Here is a 21,754-nt window from a genome sequence, read left to right as displayed (position 1 = left end):
TTGGTGAACATTTTGAAAAATTAGCAATTTTCAAACTTTCAATTTTTATTGCTTTAAAACAGTCATGCTGTACAAAATTGTACAAAATTTTCCATATGTCTACTTTTACATCATTTTTAAATGTGATTTTATTTTGTTATGAAGTTAGAAGGGTTCAAAGTTTAGCAGCAATTTCTAATTTTTTAAATAAATTTACAAACCTGTTTCGTTAGGGGCCTATGCAGATTAAAATGGACTTTGAAGGACTTTTACATTGGAAACACCAGAAATGATACGATTCTTTAAAAACTGTACCCCTCAAAAACGTAACTGATGTCAGAAATTGTTTTAAACCTTCAGGTACTACAACGGAATTACTGCTAAGTGCAATGGAAAAAAAAATAATTTTTCTTCTAAAATGTTTGAGCTCTAATGTTTTTTCACTTTTACAAGGGATAGTCCAAGAAAGTGGACACCATAATTTGTTACCCAGTTAATTTTGAGCACATTGATAGCCCACATGTCGTTGAAACGGTGGGGCTTGGAAGGGAAGGAGCATCTTTTGAATTTTGGAACACAAATTTGTCTGAAATAGATTGCCGATGCCATATCGTATTTGCAGGGCCCCTTTGGTGAATACACAGCAGAAACCCCCACAAGTGACTCTATTTTGTAAACTATATCACCACATTACCAAAGGCAACTAAACCTTTAAAGTAAAGACCAAATTAAAATGTAACTTTTATTAATATAATTAAAAACCATGGAATTGCACTAATGTTAAAAACCTATAATGCAGTGATTTGAGATCCCCAAAATACCATTGTAATATTGTATCAAAAGCAGGAATATTAGTTGATAATACATGCAGGTTGTGCGGTCGTGGACCAGCCCAGTATACAAGATGTCCTATTTGGTCAATTAGTATAGAACCTTATTACTGCTCTAGCCATTGAAAATAGCTCATTAGCCTCCCCAATTTGTTTCACCACACTGGCGTCATCAGGGGTATGGGGGTCACGCCTATGATTGCATTTTGGAAACTGCACCCTTCAAGGATTTTATCCAGGGGTATAGATAGAAATTTGAACTTACAGATATTACACAGAATTTTATAACATTAGGGGCGTCAAATTGAAATGTTAATTTTTTTCATTTTTCATGATAATGTTGCTTTACCCCCAACTTTTGCAAGAGGTAACAAGTAAAAGCGAACCCCAAATTTTGTTACCCAGTTTCTTCTTAGCCACATATAGTCAAATAATTCTGTTTTGGAAAAGCAGCATAGCTTGGGAGTGACACTTGGTATTTGGCTGGATTAGACCGCAGACGCCATGTCTAATTTGCCGAGCCCCTGAGGTGCCAAAACAGAAGAAACCCCATTTTGGAAGCTCGATCCATCAAGGAATTCTCCTAGGGATTTGAGCATGTTAAACCTAGAGATGCTTCACAGAACCTTTTAAAATATGGACGTTAAAATGAAAATCACGTTTTTCATGCTAAAATGTTGTTTGAGCCACAAATTTATAACTTCAACAATAGATGTTATGCAATTTTTCCTGAAAGCTCAAAAATGCTGTTTGGCCAAATCGCAGGACTTGGAAAGGAAAGAGCAGTATTTAATTTTTGGAGTGTAAAATTGTCTGGAATAGATTGAATGCCAGGCTTCAGTTGAATCCCTTAACCCCCAGGCTATTTATTTATTTACTTCTTTTTGTTTTTTGCTTGACTTCTTCCGAGAGCCGTAACTTTGTTATTCCGTCAATCAATTATTCTGTCAAATTTTTTTTTTTTTTTTATATTTTGCGAGATGAGTCATAATTTTAAATGAAACCATCAGATTTTTACCATATAGTGTACTAGAAAACAGCAATAAAAATTCCAAATGTGAAAAAATTGCAAAAATAGTGTGGTTGCATGAATGTTTTTGGGATAATTTATTCACATAACTATAGGTTCCCCTTGTTCCTCATGGGTCTTTTTGACCGTTCCATTTCCAAGCAACCCCTTTGGGAATAACCTACTGCACAGGGCATTGTCTTCATACAAGCAGTTTCATTTCAGAGTCCGCAACAAATATAGGACACTGGTACTGGCAATCAGGATAATTCCTGCTATCCCACTACCACCTTTAACAAGGACTTCTATATGATTCTTCCTCACGGCTGTTTATAGATTAATATTAACCCGTGCCATTATGGGCTATATGTCTTAAAGCAAATATAGGAGACTTGCACTACGCACTGGATCATTTGTGCCAATTCCAGATTGGTTTCACCGTTTTCCGGATACATATTACATCTTGTACACCTTTCTACGCCGTTTGACAGGCTATTTCCTCCCGGATGAGGCTGACACTGTACCTATACAGTGGCCACTGAAATTCTTTATCTCTATTGTACAGCTATGACATGTGACCTCCTACCTTGGTGATATACCATTACATGATTTCCTTTAAACTCTGACTGGCTGACCCCGACTTTCAATTATCTAGTCACAGTGCGCACACGCACCAATCATTTTCTCTTCATTTGAGTGGTGACTCGTAGTGCTCCCTTTCAAGTACTGTTCATATATTGATTCCTCTGCCTCGTAGTCTGATATACTCTCTTGATAAAGGTCAAGGTGTGACCGAAACGTTGAGATAAGACTATTACACAATAAAAAACATCAAAGATACCCAGACATTGTTTTTTCTTTCTCTTGGAGTGCCGGGGATTATTTTGAATTTGGATCAGTTGACTGTTTCCCCAGAGCACCCGAATATATATAGTGAGCCAGGTCTATACGATTCATCACCATGTTTGACTGTAGGGATGGTGTTTTCAGTATGATGAGCTGTGTTGCTTTTTACGCCAAACATATCGTTTGTCATTGTGCCCAAATAGTTCGATTTTGGTTTCATCTGAGCAGAGCACCTTCTTCCACATGTTTGGTGTATCCCAGGTGGCTTGTGGAAAACTTTAAACAACACTTTTTATGGATATCTTTGAGAAATGGCTTTCTTCTTGCCACTCTTCCATAAAGGCGAGATTTGTGCAGTGTATGACTGATTGTTGTCCTATTCTCCCACCTCAGCTGTAGACCTCTGCAGTTCATCGGGAGTGATCATGGGCCTCTTGGCTGCAACTCTGATCAGTCTTCTCCTTGTTTGACATGAAAGTTTGGATGGACGGCCGGGTCTTGGTAGATTTGCAGTGGTATGATACTCCTTCCATTTCAATATGATCCCTTTCACAATGCTCCTTGGGATGCTTAAAGTTTTTGAAATCTTTTTGTAACCAATTCCATCTTTAAACTTCTCCACAACAGTATCACGGACCTGCCTGTTGTGTTCCTTGGTCTTCATGATGCTATCTGTGCTTTAAACAGAACACTGAGACTATCACAGAGCAGGGGCATTTATACGGAGACTTGATTACACACAGGGGATTATAGTTATCATCATCAGTCATTTAGGACAACATTGGATCATTCAGAGATCCTCAATGAACTTCTGGAGTGAGTTTGCTGGACTGAAAGTAAAGGGGATGAATAATATTGCACGCCCCACTTTTCAGTTTATTCTTTTTTACATAAGTTTAAAATAAGCAATAAATTTCGTTCAACTTCACAATTGTGTCCCACTTATAGTTGATTCTTCACCAGAACATTAAAATGTTTATCTTTGTTTGAAGCCTGAAATGTGGGGAAAGGTTGAAAAATTCAAGGGGGCCGAATACTTTTGCAAGGCACTGTATCTATTGATTATCTATTATCTATATTTATTGCTGTTAAAGCATTAAAAAATGCAGGGACCTGTCTGCAAAAAAAAGCACAATAAACAGGGGCTGAATACTTTCACAAGGCACTGTAAGGATCGGCAGTCTGATCACTGATTCATTTCTGTAAATCAGAGCTGCACAGCTCTGATCAGCAGAAATACTAGTCTTCTGTTACAGCCAGAGCTCTGCTGGCTATAACTGGAAGTGAGTCATGACCCTGTGCTACCATGGCAACTATTGGCTTCCCGTGATCACGTCACAGGGCCTCCGATGGCGGCGAGTAAGTGCGCGTTACCCGCTGCAGCCATTTAAATCTCGTTGTCACATTTTGACAGCACTAAGGGATTAACAGGCGCAGGTGGATCATAGATCCACCTATGCCTGTGAGGCACACATTTCTACTGTACAAATCAGCAGACATGTGCAGGAATCACTGCCAGATCAGCAGCCGGTGGTGATCACGCCTCCATGATTTAGTGTGTAATGTTACGTCCTCGGTCATGTAGCAGTTAAAATTGTGAAATGTAAAAAAAAACTTCACATTTGAGATTCTCAAACTTTATGTGAAGAGCTTGCCTTCTTCAAATACTTTTTTTTCCCATAATATAGCATTCAATTAAGAAGCTGGACTTCTAGAAATTATTTAAAAATAACAAAGTCTAAAAATTTGTAGCTCAATAGTATTGTATTGTACATAGGCAGAAAGTGGCCAACCAGTGGCTATGGTGGGGGTGGGGTTATTACAGAGCTCATGAATATAGATAACTAAATGCAAACCTTTATTGTTACATTAATATTTTAAAATATTCAAATTGTCTCTCCAGTAAATTATTTCCTAGAGAATATTTCCTAGAGGGGCGTGGCAGCTATAAGTCCCCTTACCTGGCAGCCAGACTGGCTTGCAAAGTCTCCTTAAGGAGAATAGTGTTCCCCCGTGGTCCCTATTTTAAAATAAACACAGATTAGAAACTTATTTTTCAAGAAACCGTCTCTTGTTCACAACTACATCTATTATGTCAGTGCCAGCAAAAAGTATAGCTGCAATACCCAACACAGCCTCTAGACAAAGGTGGCGCTGTTCGGGGGGTTAAAAATTCCAATCCTATTTTCTCAAATTGCTGTTTTTTACCATGGATGGTAGTAGTGAACATAAAAATAACATTTCTCTTTTATCCCAATAAAACCCAGTGCTATGCTCAGTTAGCAGATGATGATGATTATATCATCAAAGTAACCTGCCATTTACGGTATATATTTTTTTTTGTATAGTTATTGTAACATTATAAGGTGGTGCACTCTTCTATTTTATCCATACATGGGAGCACTTTGGATGTCAATTTTTGGAAATTTTTAAAACATTTAAAAAATATTAATTCAATACTTGACAGTGAGACAAAGAGGTCAAGTAATACAAATAATAATGAATAATAATAAATGGTAACTTAAAAAAGACTTTCTTTTAACAGTTTTTTTTAAGGGTGTTTTTATTCTATTTTTATAGACTACAAATGGAGCAAAGATTGCGCCTCCTATGTGACCAAATGTGCATTGTTGTTGGATATTTAGAGGAAGTGGAATTCCAATTTCAGAAATCCTGAGATACTCTCAGAATTTTTCCTCTGGATGACCTCACTAACTAGTTATTTACTGCGCCCTCTATGGGGCCACCATTGGTTGTATTGAGTAGGAGACCACATGGCAGATGATTATGGCTTTCCCAGTGGTTATCGGTAAACCAATAATTTAGGTTCTATATTTAGAATTATCCCTAGACGTCTATGGCATCGGGCACAGGCCAAGGATTTACATTTAGCATTTAGATGCCTTTACTGCATGTAATTATGCTGAATAAAGGTCTCATCATAAACGTGATCCCATTATTCGGAAAGTTTGGTGCCCACCAGATAGTTACTTTTTGGCTGCTCAATATCAACCAAGGTCGCGAAGCTCAATTTAAAATGTGCATCTCTTCTGGATATTCAATCTCTTTAGTTTTCTCCTTTGTTAATTCCTGATAATGAAATGTAAGCCACTAAGAAGACAAAAGAGGAAACTTACAAAGAAAATAAAGTCAACCAAGAAATATAAATCAGATTGTATTATCATTCTGAGTCTTACATCTGTTTATTACTTTTTTTTTTTTTTTAACAAAACTTAACCAGCTTCTTCCTCATAATAGGAAACTCTGTTAATCTGTTTTCCTCCAGTTCTCAGACTTCCATAGTAATGCTTCATTTTAGGGTTTGCACATGAAAAACATCCATGGTTCTACTTAAACTTACATCGCAACAATAAGGGGTCTGTGTGTAATAACTATATTTACCGTACATATAACGCTCAGCGTAAATGAGTACACCACCTTTGATGAGTAAAATGGTCCATAGGTGTAGTTTGGCATAAAAAAAACAAACCTTTCACGATTCCTCTGTGCAGAGCATCTTGCCTCTGGAGATGCTCTGTTGTGCTTTCCTGAGTTGCTGAGCTAGCAGCTTGATCGACAACTTAGGATTCCATGTTGGTTCCGCCTTCCTGGTAATTGCTGAGGCTTCTTTATTGAGCATACTCACCCTGAACCTTGGCAGTTCTATTTTCCGGTTCTGCAGTTGTGCTGTTGGCTTGTGTTGCGGGCGGCGGCCGCTGTTGCTTCTCTCTCGGGGGGCCTGTTTGGATCCGGGTTCGCTGCTGCGGCTCAAATGGTGACCGGACCTGGGCTCGCACGGCCGCCCGAACTCACAACCGTCGGAAAGGGGATATTTACAAGGGAGGTTGTCTGTTACGCCACCCGTGGGTTGTGGTGAAGGATGTTGGCACCGCCACTGCCTTGTAAGTGGGCGCCCAGGGCTGATCGATCGGGGCAGCAAGGTGGGATCCGCTCCATGGGTAGGGGAGGTGCAGTCCCGGGGCCCGGGGGTTGAACACAGGAGTGATGGCTGCTGGAGGTGGCGCGCCGGACCGGACCAGGGGACAGTGGTGTACTCACAGTTCAAGAATTTCACACAAGTCCAGTAGTAAACCAAGTTGCCAGTGGCTGGTTGCCTTTGGAGGGTGCATTTGGGTCCCGCACCCAGGTTGATGAGCAGATAACCCTTCCTCCTGCACTTTGTGTTTCCTTCTCTTTTGGACAACTTTGCATGGAACGGAGAAGTCCACTCCCGTTTCTGTTTGTTTTGGGAGCTGTGGCCTGTGAAAGCTGACCATTGGGATTTCAGTGGGTTTTTGGCGGACACCCTATCCCCTGTTTTGGGCTTCCGTTTCGCTCTATCTGTGCAGTAAATTGGGACAATGTCTGGAACCTTGTCCCCAACGGGTTAATTGTAGAGGGGCTTACAACCTTCCTCGCCCTAGGGTCCAGGCACCCCGACTGTGCACGGCCTTCGGACTGGATTCCCGCTGTCGGTACCGGCGGGCTACAACCCTGCCCCAGTACACTTTAGGTCTCCCGCGACCGGATCTTCGTTGCCTGTGGCTCTGCTCACCATCTTCCACCTAGCCCGGTAGTCCAAGGGCTACGACCCCTGACTACACTGCTGTCAGCTCTCCACACTTTAACTGTCAAAGTTTATCTTGAACTCTAACTTGAACTGTCTGGTTCCCGCCCCTGACACCTCAGGACCCCTAGGTGGGCGTTGTCATCCATCTGATCCCGCCCACTGGTGTGTCCCAGTTATCATGAGGGGGTGACTACGGTTTTATGGCTGTGTGTTATTCCTAAGTGTGGGTTGTGATGGTAACAAGGAGGATGTGAACTGTTTGTGACTACCCTGTTTTGCCAGGGTGTCACACTTGGGTCTCTGCTAGTGTTCTGATCTTTGTGTTCTGACCCCGGATTGTTATTTGACTCCTCTCTACCCACTCCCTGTTCCTGTCGTGACCTGCTGCCTTTTGACTTTGGACCGTTACTTGACCACGTCTCTGCTTTCTCCCTGAACTTATTACGCGCTCTCCTGAATTTCTGACCCTCAGATGTTGACCCGACTTTCCTGATTAGTCTTCCGTCCATACTTCCTGTAAGTAGTGGCTAACATCACAAAACCATTCTTTACTCTACCAAAGAGTCTTCACTTGTTGCTTCCAGCATCTGGCATTGGCAGTGGTGCTGACATCACATCGACAATGCCGAAGTCCATTATTTAGTTCAGGGGCTCTGCCTCTGACCAGTGTGATCTACATTAGCAGAGCCATTGACATCAGTACTTGGCTTGGACAATATCACACCGCAAGCATCGGAGATGATTCACCAGTGGACCTGAGATCAGAGCAGAGTGCGGATTGATTTTTAAAACCAAACTGCATCTGGTGACCAAGATTTCTTGTTAGGGAATAACCACTTAAATCTTTTTGAGCAATGTTCAACAATTTAGATGGCTACCAGTATTCACAGTGACCTAAACATTGATATGGTTGTCAGATGAAGAAAATATCTCCACAGGTTGGGCACCAGTTTGCAAATTGACTTAAAAAGTAAACTATTAAATTCACTGATACTTTTCTTCCCTCACTGTGGATTATTCTACTTTCCTCATAAAGCATTATTAAAGAGGTGAAATGGGGATTAATGGTAGGTTTCCTTTAACCTCTTCATGACTAAGTACGTACTGGTATGTCCTTTGCCGTGTCTGTCCCTTAAATGCGGGCTCACGTGTCAAACCTACTTTATTCCCTTTGTGACGCCCTGGACTAGCCAGGTAGTCACAGACAGGCCCTTGCACAAACACCCGTCCCCCTAAAAAGGTAACAGTAGCCAACCTAAAAACCTTGGTCACCCCTCTCGGGTCTTGACGTTCACACCTGAGGGCGGAGCCAGGTGGTTGGCCATGCCCACCGAGGAGTTTGGATAGCCTGAGGCGGGAAAGACAGGAGGAGTGGAGTTCTAGAGGTGAAAGAGAGAGGAGTAGACGTCTGACAGAGGTCTGGGTCGTAGCCTGGACACCCTTTGGCCAGGAGGCAGACGGTAGTCACCGCCTGCAGGAGCCGGGAAGATGGCCCGGTGGAACCGTAAGGGACCGGGACAGGGTAGTGGCCCGCCGGTACCGAACCGGGGCACCGACTGGAAACCGGAGCACAGAAGGGGGTACAAAGACCACACCAATCCATCCGCACCCTCACAACCGGGCCCCGGGAAAATCATCCCCCTACCCACGGAGGGGTCAACACCTGGCTGCGCAACACCGTCCCCAGGGGCCTAGTAAACAGCAGCGGTGGTGTCTACATTCACCACAACACGTGGGTGGCATAACGAACTTAACTAAAAACCACGGCCCTGGCCATAAACCTAACCCCTACGTAGCACCAGCATCCTTTCAGAGCAAAGTGACCCCGGGTCCGGAGGCGCTTGAGCCACCCACCAATGAGTCCCGGATCTGAGCGGCTCAGCTGCAGCCGAGCGCTGGGCGGTATACATCCACATCTTGATCCGATCAACAGACATGTGTGTCGCGGGCGGGGAGGACGCCGCTGCTGCTGCGCTCTTGCTAACGCTCAGGACCGGCGCTGCTGCGGCTGCTGCTGCTCGGTGGCTCGAGCGGTGGGCCAGATCCGGGGACTCGAGCAGCGCTCCTCCCCGTGAGTGAAAGGGGTGGTTCGTTTGGGGGATTTAGTCCGTGACGCCACCCACGGGTAGTGGTGAAGATGGGCACCACCGCTGCTGGTGACGGGGATCCCGGGAGCGATGGTAGGGAGCAGCTGGGATGTTGTTTTCCCCCTCCATGGGTAGGGGTCGGTGGTGCCGGGGCCCGATGAAGTGACGGGGAGGCAGGGTTGGTGAGGTGCAGGGTTGCAGGGACAGCACGACGCGGTGCCGGATGGCACTGGTGTACCCACTCAGTAAGAAATGTACAAAGTCCTCGGTAAACCAAACGGCTGAATGGACAGGTCCCGCAGCCGGCTGCTGTGTCTCTCCCCGGACAGGTGATGGCGGCTGTCTTTCCCTGCACCTTGATGTTCTCAGTTGACTACTATGGATCCCCAACGGTAGTCTGCTCCCCGGTGTATGGGTACCGGAGAAGCCCGTTTGCCCGCAGGCGCTGGCCCTTGGGTCTCTAGCCGTAGGCAGTAGCTGTATACCCTCACGGTGTGGGCGGTTGCCTTCAATCGGGACTTTTGCAGTTAGGAAACCCCTGGGGTTCCGGTCACATTCGGATTTGACTATTGTCGGCGGCTCCAAGCCTGGTCGGGGTCCTATGGCCCTGCCTGTGTGTGCTGGCTTCACTTCGCTCCCCGCTCGGTACCGGAGGGCCAACGCCCGACCCCGGTCCTACGGTTCCGCGTTGCTCCACCACTCCTGCAGACGGCCACCACCGTCTGCCAACCTTGCTGTCAGTGCCTGGGCCACAAACCCAGACACCCAAGTGCTTACTCCTCTCACTTCCACCTCCTGGACTAAACTGTCACTTTTCCCACCTCCAGGCCTGTGAACTCCTCGGTGGGTGGGGCAACCGCTTGGCTCCGCCCCACCTGGTGTGGACATCAGACCCTGGAGGGAGGCAACAAGGGTTTTGTGTTTGGCTGGTGTCCCTGTCTAATGGGGTTGGGGGTGTTTGAGTGTTATCTGTGACGACCTGGCTAGTCCAGGGCGCCACATTCCCCCTTGGTGAAATGCAGACCGTCCGCGGGCTGCCCATCCATCACCGGTTTTATTTTTTTTTTTCAAAAGCTGTAAAATATAAATTAACATTAGCGCTTGTCACTACTCGGTACTCGCACGAGTATCACTGTACTCGGGCTACTCGGCGGGTACCGAGTAATCTCACGATACTCGTGCTGTACTCATGGTCTTCATCCCTGCATGTTGGCGCTATTTTGAGAGCCAGCCCTCATGCAGGGATTGGCTGGCAGACCACTGCAATGCCACAGCCCTGTTAGTTGTAGAATTGCAGTGATTGGCCAGCCCGCACAGCGTGACCGAGCCTTTATACCGGCGGGCGCGCTGTGCTCTGCACACAGCCATCCAGACAGTCAGTGCAGGGAGAGTGTTGCTGCTTCAAGGAAAGGTTTGCGGCCCTTTATAGCTATTTCCGTAGCAGGGCTGCAAACAGTGTGACCAGAAGTCCTTCTCAGGACTATTGTAGTTGTATACAGGCAGGCAGGGTATAGCCAGGTCGGAGTACAGGAGAAGAGTCCTTCTCAGGACTATTGTTGCTGTATACAGGCAGAGCAGGCAGGGTATAGCCAGGTCGGAATAAAGGCTGGTGACCAGAAGAGTCCTTCTCAGGACTATTGTAGCTGTATACAGGCAGGCAGGCAGGGTATATAGCCATTCCTAGTGGTGACCGTATACCAGCCTTCATCATATCTGGGGCTGGTGTACACAGTCTAAAACAGTTCTGATAGTGTCAAACTTCTCAGTAATTGTCGCTCCTAAAAACCTGTTAGGTTCTTAGTGCGTCCGTGCTTACATTTAAAAACCGCACGTGTGTGCCTGTCGGTGGCACCGTACAGGTGCACTTGTGTGCGTTTTGCACAAACTTGGATATAACGCACAAGTCTAGTGAATAATACTCGTCAGCAGTGTCTGATAGTGTCAAACCTCTCAGTAATTGTCGCTCCTAAAAACCTGTTAGGTTCTTAGTGCGTCCGTGCTTGCATTTAAAAACCGCACGTGTGTGCCTGTCGGTGGCAGCGTACAGGTGCACTTGTGTGCATTTTGCACTAACTTGGATATAACGCACAAGTCTAGTGAATACACGTCAGCACAGCATTGCAAAATGCGCAAAGGCGTTGGCAACGAACAAGGAAGTGGACGTGATGGTGGTGCAGGCAGAGGCCGAGGTCGTGGGCAAGCTCTAATTTCGCCACAACAAAGGGCCACATCTACTCGCTCGCACGTCCTGTCCCAAATTCTTGGGGACCGTAGCAGTACACCACTCTTGAACCAAGACCAGTGTCAACAGGTTGTTAGTTGGATAGCGGATAATGCTTCCAGTCAGATTGGCACCACCACAAACACTCTGTCTTCCACACGGTCAAGTGTCAGTAGCCGTGATACTGCACCGCACATTTCAGAACCTGATCCTCCTTCCTACCACAAGGCTGAGTACACGTCCACGGACATTACTGCTCCCACACTTGGACACTCGGAAGAGCTGTTCACGTTTCCATTCGCACATTCTGGCCTCTCGCCAGCTCCTGTTGAAGTGGGTCATGATGAGATCGTATGTACAGATGCCCAAATATTTGAGCAGCCACGTTCTCACGAAGTTGGCAACGTGTCTCAACAAGGGGTGGACGATGATGAGACACAATTGTCAGGAAGTCAGGAGGAGGAGCAGGGTGCGGAAGAGGAAGACGATGTGGTGGATGATCCAGTAACTGACCCAACCTGGCAGGAGGATATGCAGAGCGAGGACAGCAGTGCACAGGGGGAGGGAGGCGTAGCATCCCAACAGGCAGTAAGAAGTAGGGTGGTGGCCCCAGGCAGAAGTCAGGCAACCGTTCCCTGGAACAACAACACGACACAAGGTGCCTGTACAAATGCTAGGTCTTCCCGAGTCTGGCAGTTTTTTAAGTTGGCTCCAGATGATTCTAAAAAGGCCATTTGCAACACCTGCCATGCCAGCATCAGCAGGGGTACCAAAACTAGCAGCCTGACCACCACGAGCATGATCAGGCACATGTCAGCCAAGCACCCGACTTTGTGGGATGTACAACAGAGTCGAGGAGTTATGCTTGCTGATGTCACTGCTACGTCTTCGCTTGTTGTGCATGCGAGCCAATCCCCTGTCCATGCTGCCCACGAACAAGCCTCCTCCGGCCCTGCACCTGCAGTTGCCCACGCAGAAATAACACCATCATCAAGCACGTCCTTGTCTCAGCGCAGCGTTCAGTTGTCCATTCAGCAAACCTTTGAACGCAGGCGCAAATACACTGCCAACGCCCCACATGCCCCAGTTCAAAATGCTAACATTTCGCGACTGCTTGCGCTGGAAATGTTGCCTTTTAGGCTGGTGGAGACAGAAGCATTCCGCGACCTGATGGCGGCAGCTGTCCCACGTTACTCGGTCCCCAGCCGCCACTATTTCTCCCGGTGTGCCGTCCCCGCATTGCATAACCACGTGTCACAAAACATCACACGTGCCCTGAACAACGCTGTTTCAGCCAAAGTCCACCTAACCACAGACACGTGGACAAGTGCTTGTGGGCAAGGCCACTACATCTCTTTGACGGCACACTGGGTTAATATTGTGGAAGCTGGGACCCAGTCTGAGCGAGGGACGGAACACGTCCTTCCAACACCAAGGTTTGCAGGCCCTACCTCAGTCAGGATTTCACCCACACTCTACAGCTCCGGAATGTCATGCTCCTCAGCCTCCTCCTCCTCCTGCGCATTCTCATCCACTTTACCCTCCACACCAGTCCCAAGCTGGAAGCACTGCAGCACTGCCTCGGTGAAGCGGCAACAGGCGGTGCTGAAGCTAATCTGCATAGGTGACAAACCCCACAATGCACAAGAGGTGTGGACAGCTCTGAAACAGCAGGCAGATCACTGGCTCACACCTCTGAACCTAAAGCCAGGAAAGGTCGTGTGTGACAATGGCCGGAACCTGGTGGCGGCTTTGAGGCGAGGCCAGCTGACACATGTTCCATGCGTGGCCCATGTGCTCAACCTCGTGGTTCAGCGGTTTCTAAAGTCATACCCAGAGCTGTCTGATCTGCTGGTAAAAGTTTGCCGCCTGTCTGCACATTTTCGAAAGTCACCTACTGCTTCAGCCGGCCTTGCCGGCTTTCAGCGCCGTTTGCATCTTCTGGCTCACAGACTGGTGTGTGATGTCCCCACGCGTTGGAATTTAACTCTGCACATGTTGGTCAGGATATGTGAGCAGAAGAGGGCAGTTGTTAAGTACCTGCATCACCTAAGCCGTCGGGAAATGGGTCAAACTCCACACATAACACCTGAGGAGTGGAGATGGATGTCCGACCTATGTACCATCCTCCAAAACTTTGAGGACTCCACCAAAATTGTGAGCGGCGATGACGCCATTAATAGTGTCACCATACTGCTTCTCTGCCTTCTAAAACGGTCTCTGCTCAAAAACAAACATGATGCATTGCAGGCGGAGCGCGATGAGTTGGAGCAAGAAACAGTAGTGGGTGTGGGTGATAACACACAGTCCAGCCTCATCTCATCACAACGTGCAGTGGAGGACTATGACGAGGAGGACGATGAAGACATGGAGCAACTCTCCGGCCAAATTGAGGATATGACATGCACACCAGTCATATCCTCGGTTCAGCGTGGTTGGCCAGAGGACAGGGTAGATGAGGAGAAGGAGGAGGACAGCATGTTCAGTCATCGTGTTGGTCAGGATACTGAAGTGATGGCTGTTAAGAGTCTGGCGCACATGGCTGACTTTAAGGTAAGCTGCCTGTCTTGTGACCCTCGCGCATTAAGAACATCTTGGCCGACAATCATTACTGGTTGGTAACACTGTTAGACCCACGCTACAAGGAGAACTTTATGTCTCTTATTCCCGAGGCGGAGAGGTCAGCCAAAATGCAGCAGTTCCGGAAGGCCATAGTCACGGAAGTAGGCAAAGCATTCCCCTCACAAAACGCTAGCGGCATAGGTCAGGAATCAGTGGACAATCAAGGCGTACAGCCGAGAGGGGCACAAGTCCAATCCGCCAGAGGTAGGGGAACAGTCTTTAAGATGTGGGACAGTTTTCTCAGCCCCTCACGTACCACAGCCCCTGATGTGCGGGGTAGTGCCACAAGAAATCCTAAGCTTGCCCAGATGCTCAAGGAGTACCTTGCAGATCGAACAACTGTACTCCGACATTCCTCTGTGCCTTACAATTATTGGGTATCCAAGCTGGACACGTGGCATGAATTGGCTCTCTACGCCTTGGAAGTCCTGGCCTGCCCTGCCGCTAGCGTTTTGTCAGAGCGTGTTTTTAGTGCCGCAGGTGGAATCATTACAGATAAACGCACCCGCCTGTCAACTGAAAATGCTGACAGGCTGACTCTGATCAAGATGAACAAGGGTTGGATTGGGCCAGACTTCACCACACCACCAGCAAATGAGAGCGGAATTTAAATTTTGTAATGGGAATTTGCCATGTACCTCCACTCACCCATGGGTACACACTTCTGGACTTTGGATAATCGCTGGACTGCTCCTCCTTCTCCTCATGCGCCACCATGATGACCGTTACAACAGTTAGGCCGTTGTTTCAGGTATACCCCCATTGGTAAATTTTTTCGCCCATTCTTTTAGAATGGGCATTTCAACGACAGGAGACCCGCTCCTTTGCAATGGGAACAATGTTTTGAGGCCCTCATGCACGCCTCTATCCAGGGACAATGTGGAGCCTCCCAATTTTTGGCTGCCCTGCTAAAGGGCTATACTACAATAGACCCACTTCCTTACAATGGGCACTTCAGGTTTACAGGCCCTCATGCACGTCTCTATCCAGGGACAATGTGGAGCTTAACAATTTTTGGCTGCCCTGCTAAAGGGCTATACTACAATAGACCCACTTCCTTACAATGGGCACTTCAGGTTTACAGGCCATCATGCACGTCTCTATCCAGGGACAATGTGGAGCTTCCCAATTTTTGGCTGCCCTGCCAAAGGGCTATACTACAATAGACCCACTTCCTTACAATGGGCACTTCAGGTTTACAGGCCCTCATGCATGTCTCTATCCAGGGACAATGTGGAGCTTCCCATTTTTTGGCTGCCCTGCCAAAGGGCTATACTACAATAGACCCACTTCCTTACAATGGGCACTTCAGGTTTACAGGCCCTCATGTGTCCGGCGCTGCTGCTGCTGCTCGGTGGCTCGAGCAGTGGGCCGGATCCGGGGACTCGAGCGGCGCTCCTCGCTCGTGAGTGAAAGGGGTGGTTTGGTTTGGGGATTAAGTCCATGACGCCACCCATGGGTTGTGGTGAAGGTGGGCACTACCGCTGCTGGTGACGGGGATCCCGGGAGCGATGGCAGGGAGCAGCTGGGATGTTGTTTTCCCCCTCCGTGGGTAGGGGTTGGTGGTCCCGGGGCCCGGTGAGGTGACGGGGAGGCACGGTTGGTGAGGTGCAGGGTTGCGGGGACAGCGCGGTGCCGGATGGCACTGGTGTACTCAGTCAGCAACAGATGCACGCAAAGTCTCTGGTAAACCAAACGGCTGGATGGATGGGTCCCGCAGCCGGCTGCTGTGGCTTCTCCCGGACAGTTGGCGGTGGCTGCCTTTCCCTGCACCTTGATGTATGTTCGGTTCCGATGGCTTCCCACCGGTAACCCACTCCCCAACGTGTATATATGCCGGAGGAGCCCTTTTGCCCGCAGGCTCTGGCCCTTGGAACTTTAGCTGTGGGGCTAGCTGTATTTCCTTCTGCTGGTCGGACGGTTGCCTTCTATCGGGTCTTGGCTGTTAGGAAACCCCTAGGGTTCCGGTCACTGACGGATTTGACCCATTTAACGGAGACTCTAAGCCTGGTCGGGGTCCGCATGCCCTGCCGGTGTGTGCTGGCTTCACTTCGCTCCCCGGTTCGGTACCGGCGGGCCACCGCCCGTCCCCGGTCCTACGGTTCCGCGTTGATCTGCCTCTCCTGCAGACGGCCACCACCGTCTGCCAACCTTGCTGTCAGTGCCTGGGCTCCAACCCAGACACCAGCAGTAGCTCCTCTCTCTTTCACTGCTCAACACTAACTTTGTGCTGCACTCGAGCTCTGCCCAAGCTTAACTGACTACGGTTTCCTGCCTCCTGGACTGTGAACTCCTCAGTGGGTGAGGCCAACCGCCTGGCTCCACCCCACCTGGTGTGGACATCAGCCCCTGGAGGGAGGCAACAAGGGTTTTGTGTCTGGCTCTGATGTTTCTGTATCGGGGTGGGGGTGCATGTTGTAGTACCTATGACGACCTGGCTAGTCCAGGGCGCCACATTCCCCCTTGGTTAAATGCAGACCATCCGCGGGCTGCCCGTCCATCACCGGTTTTATTTTTCAACTGAAAAAGATAAATTTAAACATAGGTATACTTGTAAGGACACTTGAACGTTGAAAAACAATTATATTTACATTTTTATTAACATTAAACAGTCGGCTTCCGCTCTCCCACCCAAGCAACCTGGCCCTGATGCTGCCCCTAAGAAAATGGGCAGCACCCCTTGCCCCCAGTCCAGATCCAGGTTGCCCAAGCGGGAACGGGTACGGTAACTCGCACCCAACTGTCATCTCAGGGGACCCCACGTCCATGGGGGACCCCTGACCCCCAGAGGATGGCCACTTGTCCTGGTGGTGGCCGGGCCCCAGCCCGCTCTGCTGCGGGCCCTTCCTCCAATCTGCCTTTCCGGAGGCGGCAACAGAAACATACCCCAACCTATTTACAATCCCACCAGTTCGTGGGTGCCCTGCAAGTTCTCAGGCATGTCCATAAGCAGTTTCTTATGCACGGTGGGGGTAATCAACGGTTAATCAGGGGGCAACAACTCCAGTCCCAACGGGGACTACTTGCCGGCAGCGGCCGGATCAATCACGGTGTCAATCAGGTAAAACTTCGGTTGATCTCTTCATTGACTCATTTAAACAGGGTAACGGTACTGATGGTCCCAATGGGGACAACGGTGCAACGGAGGACCACTGCCTTCATTGCTCACTTCCGTACTCCTCACCCGGCTCCAGGTGAAGAAACACGGGATCCAGCCCCTCCAGTACACGGCAGGCGCGACGAGGGAGGGCTACCCGGTATCCATTATTTCCGCTCCGAGGGATGTAAGTGGCCTCCATGTCATTTAAGCCGAGGATTCCCTCCTCCTCTGAGACCGGTTCTGTATCGGGGCCGGAACTATCACTACCGGTCTCCTCCCGTTCAGACATCTCCTCTTGGGACGGGCAAACTGCCGGGGCTTTCTTCCCCTCTGTGCCAGGTGGGTCGTTATCATTCGCAGCAGCATCCGGGCCTGAAGCCTCCTCCAGCTCTCCATCCGCCGTCACACGAGGCAGCAGGTCAGGTAGGTTAGCGCTGGGGAGCCCCATGGGTAGTGGCAGGGACGGTACAAGGGCCAGGATCGGACCGGGTCTCCCAGCCGCAGCGGCCGGTCCCTGTGGGACATGGAGGCATGGGTCACTCACCAGCTCCGTCACGTTGGCTCCCATCTCATGCATCTGGGCAATCACAACCAGCGCTTCCACCTCGGTGGTCCACTGCTCTGCCAGGAGACGTATCTGATTCCGATGATGTTGGTTAGATTCAGTTACTCGGGCCCTTACCCACACCACAGTCCCGGGCGCGGGCTGCTGGGCCTCAGGCGGTGCAGGCGGGGCTGACATGGTGTCGCGGCTTCAGGGTTCCAGGAACCGAATGGTGGCAGAATCCTGGCGTCCCTGCCTTTATGAGCTCGGTTCACATGCGGCCGGACGCCATACGTCCCCCCTTGGTCTTTTCTCAGCACCTCCTCTTCTGGGGTGGGACTTCGGCTTTTGCGCCTCCACTGCTCGAGAAGACGCTCGAGCGGGAAAATCTTCGCGCCCAAGATGACGGATTCTGAAATTTTTTGGACGGACACCGCTGGCGGGACACAAGGCGCACTTCTACCAGCCGGTAGAACGGTAAGATCCTGTTCGTGACGCCAAGTTGTCGCGGGCGGCGGGGTGCTGCACTCGCTAATGCTCGGGTCCGGCGCTGCTGCTGCTGCTGCTCGGTGGCTCAAGCGGTGGGCCAGATCCGGGGACTCGAGCGGCGCTCCTCACCCGTGAGTGAAAGGGGTGGTTTGGTTTGGGGATTGAGTCCGTGACACCACCCACGGGTTGTGGTGAAGGTGGGCACCACCGCTGCTGGTGACGGGGATCCCGGGAGCGATGGCAGGGAGCAGATGGGATGTGGTTTTCCCCCTCCGTGGGTAGGGGTTGGTGGTCCCGGGGCCCGGTGAGGTGACGGGGAGGCAGGGTTAGTGAGGTGCAGGGTCGCAGGGACAGCGCAGCGCGGTGCCGGATGGCACTGGTGTACTCACTCAGCAACAGATGCATTCAAAGTCTCTGGTAAACCAAACGGCTGGATGGACGGGTCCCGCAGCCAGCTGCTGTGGCTTCTCCCGGACAGTTGGTGGTGGCTGCCTTTCCCTGCACCTTGATGTATGTTCGGTTCCGATGGCTTCCCACCGGTAACCCGCTCCCCAACGTGTATATACGCTGGAGGAGCCCTTTTGCCCGCAGGCTCTGGCCCTTGGAACTCTAGCTGTGGCGGTAGCTGTATTTTCTTCTGCTGGTCGGACGGTTGCCTTCTATTGGGTCCTGGCTGTTAGGAAACCCCTAGGGTTCCGGTCACTGACGGATTTGACCTATTTAACGGCGACTCCAAGCCTGGTCAGGGTCCGCAGGCCCTGCCGGTGTGTGCTGGCTTCACTTCGCTCCCTGGTTCGGTACCGGCGGGCCACCGCCCGTTCCCGGTCCTACGGTTCCGCGTTGATCTGCCTCTCCTGCAGACGGCCACCACCGTCTGCCAACCATTCTGTCAGTGCAAGGGAGGCAACAAGGGTTTTGTGTCTGGCTCTGATGTGTCTGCCTCGGGGTGGGGGTGCGTGCTGTAGTACCTATGACGACCTGGCTAGTCCAGGGCGCCACACATGCACGTCTCTATCCAGGGACAATGTGGAGCTTCCCAATTTTTGGCTGCCCTGCCAAAGGGCTATACTACAATAGACCCCCTTCCTTACAATGGGCACTTCAGGTTTACAGGCCCTCATGCACGTCTCTATCCAGGGAGAATGTGGAGCTTCACAATTTTTGGCTGCCCTGCCAAAGGGCTATACTACAATAGACCCACTTCCTTACAATGGGTGTCGCGGGCGGAGGAGGGGACGCCACGCTCTCCCACTGCTCGGGTCCGGCTGCCGCTGCGGCTGCTGCGGCCTGCTGCTGCTGCTCGGTGGCTCGAGTGATGGGCCGGATCCCGGGGACTCGAGCGGCGCTCCTCGCCCGTGAGTGAAAGGGGGTTTTTGGGTGTGGGGATTGTTTATTGTCCGTGGCGCCACCCACGGTTGTGGTGATTTGTTGACACCACCGCTGCTCTGTATGGGGATCCCGGGAGGGATGGTATGAAGCAGCCAGTTGTTGTGTTGCCCCTCCGTGGGTAGGGGTTGGTGATCCCGGGGCCCATTGATGAGGTGGGAGATGCAGGGCTTGGTGGGCGCAGGGACATGGGGGCAGCGCTGTGCCTTGCGGCACTGTGGTACTCACTCAGCCTGAGACGATGACACAGTTCTCGGTAAAACACACGGCTGGAAAGACGGTTCCCACGGACGGCTGCACTTGCTTTCCCCAGTAGGTGACGGTCCCTCTGTCCTGCACCTAAGTTGATAATGGTTGCGATGGGTTCCCACCGGTAACCCGCTCCCCGGCTTGGATATGGGCCAGAGGAGCCCTACTTTGCCCGCAGACGCTGGCCCTGAGAAACTGGTGCGGTGGCGGTGTCTCTCTGTAACGGTCGGACTGTTGCCTTCAATCGGGACTTGGTTGTTTGTAGACAGACGTCCCCTTCACTGACGGATTTGGCAAATTCACGGCGACTCCTAGCCTTGCCGGGATCCGAAAGGCCCCTGCCCTGGTGCTGACTGTTCTTCGTATACTGCTCCAGACCGTCGGGTCACTACCCGTCCGCGGTCCTTGCAGCAACCTCCGAGCAGTCCCCCTGCAGACTGTCACTGCCGTCTGCTGACCTTGCTGTCACTGTCCGGGGCACACAGCGGGACCAACTTCAGGGTTTACTACTCTCACTTTTACTCCTTTTCTGTTACTTCAGCTTTCCTCTTTAGCTCCACTACTACTTCCTTCTGCTTCACTTCCCTAAACTCAACTCTGTTCCTCACTCAAGCTCTGCCTGAGCTAAACTGCCTGGTTCTTCCCGCCTCCAGGGCTGTGAACTCCTCGGTGGGCGGAGCCAACCGCCTGGCCCACCCCCTGGTGTGAACATCAGCCCCTGGAGGAAAGCAACAAGGATTTTCGTAGCCTTGGTGTTCCTAACTGGGGTGTAGGGTGTGGTGGTGTTATGACCTGTGACCCCTGGCTTGCCCAGGGCGTCACATTCCCCCTTAGCAAAATGCAGACCGTCCGCGGGCTGCCCGTCCAACACCGGTTTCATTTTCTGAAAAATATGTAAAAGAGAATAACACACAAACAACTTATGACATCATCCCACAACGGGAGGCACATTTCTTAAACGTTGCTAACGGTTTACGGTTACGGTCTCCGCTCTCTCCCACCCAAGTAACCTGGCCCTGATGCTGCCCCTAAAGCCCAGGCAGCACCCCTTGACCCAAGTCCAGCACAAGTTACCCGAGCGGGATCTGTCCTTCCCCTCCAGAGGGTAGCCACCGGTTCCTGTGGTGGCTGGGCCCCAGCCTGCTCTGCTGAGGGCCCTCCCTCCAACCTGCCTCTCCAGAGGCAGCAACCGCGGAAACGGTAACGGTAAAACAACTTATTTACATGCCACTAACGTTTGTGGTTGCCCTGCAAGTTCACGGGCTTGTCCATGGAAAGTTCTCCATGCAAACTTTTTAAACGGTCCCCACGGGGACAACGGTGTCGGCAACGGCCGGTTTTCTCAATCACGGTTAATCAGGTAAAGCTTCGGTAATCATTTTTGCTTATCATTTTCATTTTTAAACTTTCAAACAAACTTGTAAACATGCTGACTGGTGGTCCCAACGGGGACTGCTGCAGCGGGCATCCGCTGCCCTTACTCCAAGCTGTCGGCTTCATCTGAGGGAGGGGGTGCAGAACTCACTCGGCTCTCTTGGCTGCCCCTCAGTTTGGCATCTAGGGCGAACCACCCCCTCTCTCCACAGTGCCGGGTATACTGTACAATGTCACCCGGCATCAGATTACGGCCGGGGTGCTCCTCGGGCAGGTGGGTATTCACATCCCGCCGGGCTACAAACACTTCGGCCTCCAGGCCCGTTCATATATAAACCCATAGCCCCGGCGGACATCAAACCGCCTCACCTGCCCTTCATACAGCGGTCCCCGGACACGGAATGTCGCCTGGCGGAGGTTCTCCTTCTCCCGGATTGCACGGGCCACC

The 21,754-nt window shown here is 50.3% G+C and overlaps 1 pseudogene; it reads right to left on the bottom strand.

Moving 5' to 3' along the window:
- LOC142259133 (forkhead box protein I1c-like) overlaps positions 1–17,712 on the bottom strand; it is a 35,248-nt pseudogene extending 17,536 nt beyond the window's left edge.
- Between the last annotated feature and the right edge of the window lie 4,042 nt (positions 17,713–21,754).

This window comes from Anomaloglossus baeobatrachus, chromosome 1 (assembly GCF_048569485.1).
Source record: "Anomaloglossus baeobatrachus isolate aAnoBae1 chromosome 1, aAnoBae1.hap1, whole genome shotgun sequence".
NCBI lineage: Eukaryota > Metazoa > Chordata > Amphibia > Anura > Aromobatidae > Anomaloglossus > Anomaloglossus baeobatrachus.
The sequence above is the reverse complement of the archived record's forward strand: the minus strand, read 5'-3'. Positions and strand labels throughout refer to the sequence as shown.